Source organism: Salvia splendens, chromosome 18 (genome assembly GCF_004379255.2).
Source record: "Salvia splendens isolate huo1 chromosome 18, SspV2, whole genome shotgun sequence".
Taxonomy (NCBI): domain Eukaryota; kingdom Viridiplantae; phylum Streptophyta; class Magnoliopsida; order Lamiales; family Lamiaceae; genus Salvia; species Salvia splendens.
The window spans coordinates 22,841,204-22,845,591 of record NC_056049.1 but is presented as its reverse complement, the minus strand read 5'-3'; the positions used below and the strand labels follow the sequence as shown (position 1 = coordinate 22,845,591).

The 4,388-nt window shown below is 34.7% G+C and overlaps 1 pseudogene; it reads left to right on the top strand.

Moving 5' to 3' along the window:
• Positions 1–1,944: 1,944 nt before the first annotated feature.
• On the top strand, positions 1,945–4,388 carry LOC121777736 (annotated as a pseudogene).

Below are 4,388 nucleotides of genomic sequence, written 5' to 3'. Positions count from 1 at the left end.
GAGAGCAGAGCTTGATAGGTTGGCTTTTACCGAGCTGTAGGCTGAGGCCGAACTCTTTGGTAATGCCGAACTCATACTCTTCCTTGGGCTTTGGGCTGATGGGCCGTCATTGCTGTTGGGCTTGTTTAGTACGCACCCCATCAGAGGGATTAACAATTTTGTGCTTATTCATCATTTATTTGACTCCTGGGTCAATAAAAATGAGTTTGACATTGTTATATGAATCTTGTTAGTTAGTTTTGTGAATTATTCGGATTTCGGATGCATGAAAATGACCACAACCTTTGTTAATCTTATTAGTTTAATGTGTAGAGCTTAAGTTTATTCGTGAATTATTTAAATCTTGAATCAATGAATATGTGTCCAATCTTGTTCCGTAAATCTCGTTAGCTAAAATGCCGAGATTTATAGTATTAAATCTCTAATTAATTTAACTGTTATAATAGAAAAATGGTTGATAATTATATAATGTTTTGTGCATGAATTTTATATAAAAAATAATATTATAAAAATGAATTTAAGTTGGAAAAAATAGTCAAATAAATCGTTACACGAAAAATACAAAATCAATGTTCAAAATGAACACGAATGATTATGTTTCTTTTTTTACCCATAGGTCTTAAACGATGAATAATTTATTTTATCAGCTTAGATATTACCAAGAGTTTTAAAATATTAAAATAATAAACATTATATTAGTAATGAGTAATTTTGACCCAGGTAAAATTTGAAAAAAAATTGAATAAAAATTTATGAAAATGGCTTAAATTTTACTATAAGTTTAAATATAATTAATGATAAGAGATGATAAAGTTTAGGATATGGTCAAATCATACTACTATAAAAATAGAATTTCGGCGCCTTAATTTAGCACAATTAGAGTTTAGTCTATATTCCAAACCGATATAAATAGCGTGGTGGTCAATACTCAATCGTACCTTAAAATATTCCGATTGTTACATAATATTTTTATATTTAAATTTATAAAATAAAATAAAAAATATCTATAAATTAAATCGTTGATAATTTTAAATTAAGTAGTACGTACTACTAGTTTATTTAGGTTTATGTGGCATGAATCATGATGTTTTTATATAGAGTAGAGTTTATTGTAAACTGAATAAAATTTATTTACAAAGATTGAAGTCTGGAGCTAGGGTTTCATTTTGTTATCCTCCTCCTAACTCCGCCTCTTGCGCTCACTCTCTCACTTAGGGATGTCAATCGGGCCAGTCCACTGTGTTTTGGGTCAACCCTATTCTAGTTGCGGGTCAATCGGGTGCTGGCTAATCGGGTTGTGATTTTTCCGGGTTATAAAAGTTCAACTCTAATCCAGCTCAGGTTTCGGGCTAGACAATCGGGTTAATCGGATTGCTACCAATAAAATTAACATGCGATCAATCCAATAAATAATTGTGAAAATTAGTTATATTTATAAAATGTAAAATATGTAATTATGATAAATTTGAGATATATGCTTAAACTCAAACATAAATATGATCAAATATGAGATTTATGCAAAATAAAACATAAACATCAAGAAATTTTAAAGCATGTTTAGAAATTTAAATATATTTTTTAGTGAATTTAAAGTTTCTAATTCATTTATCTATTATTATATTAATAAAAACTTAATATATAATTTATATATAAAATGGAAAGTTATTTTTTCAGTAATCTATATTATAAAATAATCAATAAAGTGTCGAATTAGAGTCAAACAAATAAAACAATAGAAATTTTATCAGGTTTTCGGGCCAGCCCATCGGGTTTTCGGGTCTGATCCTAACGGGTTGCCGGTTAATCGGGCTGGAAATTTTCAGCTAACTATATAAATTTGGCGGGCTATTCAGGCCCGTCCATGGGTTGCGGGCTAAATTGACATTCCTCTATCACTACTCCACTCTCCTGCTTCACATTTTCGCAGAGGTAATTACTGTTCATTCTTCCCATTTGCGGCGTCTAGATTTCAGCTTGCCTTTCGTTTAATGCTTCTGATTTTTGCTTTATTATGTAAATCTGTTAGGCAAGGGGAGGTTTTTCATTTTCAAACCATGCTTATATGTTCTCGATTCGAAATCAGTGAATTCGTTATGCTCGCTGTTGGTGTTGAGTGATTTGCTAATTTTCCTGCTGAATGAGTATTTTTTGCTCGATTCGTTAGTTTATTGTATTCATTTTCATTTCCTTCTGATTGAATTATTTGCTCATCCTCTGATTTTGTTGTCCTTTTGGTTTATTGTAGCTTTTTAAAAATTGGGCCTTTTCTGGCTATTGCACTCTTGGAATGTGGAATTTATTCTACGTTGTTGCTATAATTACGACGAATTGCTGTTAGAATAAGAGGCCTTTGGAAGACTTCACTTTGCAGATTGTGTTTGTTGGCATGTTGTAATTATTAGGTGTATATATAAGATGGAATAAATTGGGGTAAATTCCGCGAATGTACGTCATGAGAGATGATATCCGCCATTTGTACCAGGAAAAAAAACATTTCCAGTGAAGGGAAAGACGCGTGAGGCTCTCGCGTCTTTGATAAACCAAACACACGATAGTCTCTTGCGTGTATACAAAACACGCGTTACTCTCATGCGTGTTTTAATTAAACACGCATCAAGCTCATGCGTGTTTGAATGAATGAAAAATTGAAAATATTGCTACTATTTGCGTAGGATTGGAAAATGGATTGGGTTATTAAGGCCCATTAACGTAAACGCCTAAGAAGTAGCGCTGACGCTCTTCTCTTCTCCGGCGACTCTCTTACTCCCTCGTCTTCTTCGGCTAAATTCAAACACGCATGAGCTTGATGCGTGTTTAATTAAAACACGCATGAGAGTAACGCGTGTTTTGTATACACGCAAGAGACTATTGCGTGTTTGGTTTATCAAAGACGCGAGAGCCTCACACGTCTTTCCCATCACTGAAAATGTTTTTTTTTTCCGGGTACAAATGACGGATATCATCTCCCATGACGTACATTCGTGGAATTTAGCCGGAATACACTACAGATCATGACATTTTCTCAGACTATCTGTGGTTTCCATTACAGATGAATGTCGAAAAACTTATGAAGATGGCCGGTTCGGTTCGGTCCGCACTGGTGGGAAGGGCACAGTGAGAAGGTTTGTTCTCGATATTATGCAGCAAACTTTTATTTATAGTTTTGAGTTTTTGACTGATTTATGTTGTCAAGAGGGAACTTGGGCAGCAGAAGAGCAACACCTGTCATCATTTCTACGTTACTCTGTTTGTGTTTCTAATAAAAGCACTTGTGTGGTTTGCAGAAAGAAGAAGGCTGTACACAAGACAAACACAACAGACGACAAAAGGCTTCAAAGCACCTTAAGGAGAATAGGAGTGAATGCCATACCTGCAATTGAGGAAGTTAATATCTTCAAGGAAGATGTAGTTTTACAGTTCGTCAACCCCAAAGGTGTACTACTGGGATTTAAGTTCTATCAAGTTCTCTTGCATTCTCATCTTCATTTGCTTTTTCAACATTTTTGTCTAATTTTTCAAATTATTTTTTTGAATTTTCAGTGCAAGCATCCATTTCAGCCAACACCTGGGTTGTTAGTGGAACTCCTCAGAACAAGAGTATGTTTAGCTCTGCTGACTTTGCAACCTACTTTATTTTGTCGATATGCTTGATGCCTTGATCTGAAATTTCAATTCCCGGTTTAAACATGAACACCCTCTGAAGAAAATAAAGGTTTAAAAACATTAGTACTTGTTTATAAGTAACATGACAAATCGAACAAGGGAGTCCTTTCTCTTAATCATTTGATTTTGTTTCTTGGTGCTTATAATTTGTTGTTTTCGGTCTGATCATGTTCAGTTCAAAACATTTGTTAACTAATGAAAGCTTGTTTTGGTCATCTTTTGTCTTCTAATCTTAAATACATGGAAGTTGAATTCATTGTCATTCTTTTGTGGTTCTTTCAGAGTTGCAGGACATTCTTCCTCAAATTATCCACCAGTTGGGTAAGTGTAGTTTTTCCTTCTTTTCTCATCTTGGAACTGTAATGTGATGACCAGTTTCCGCGAAAATCTTTACTAAACATAACTTATTGTACATAACTCCCAGGTCCAGATAACTTGGAGAATTTGAAAAAGTTAGCGGAGCAATTCCAGAAGCAGGCACCTGCTGGGGCTTCTGGTGCTACAGAAGATGACGACGATGTACCAGAACTTGTAGCGGGCGAGACGTTTGAAGCTGCTGCAGAGGAGGGAAACACCCAGACCTCTTAAGGCGATTCGCAACGCTGTCACCTATGCATCCCTTAACCATCACTTTTTTTATTCCATCTCTTAACTAAGGGACGGAACCTGCAACCCTCCGTCCCTTAAATTACTATTCATTCAATTTCATTTTTTATTTTTATTTC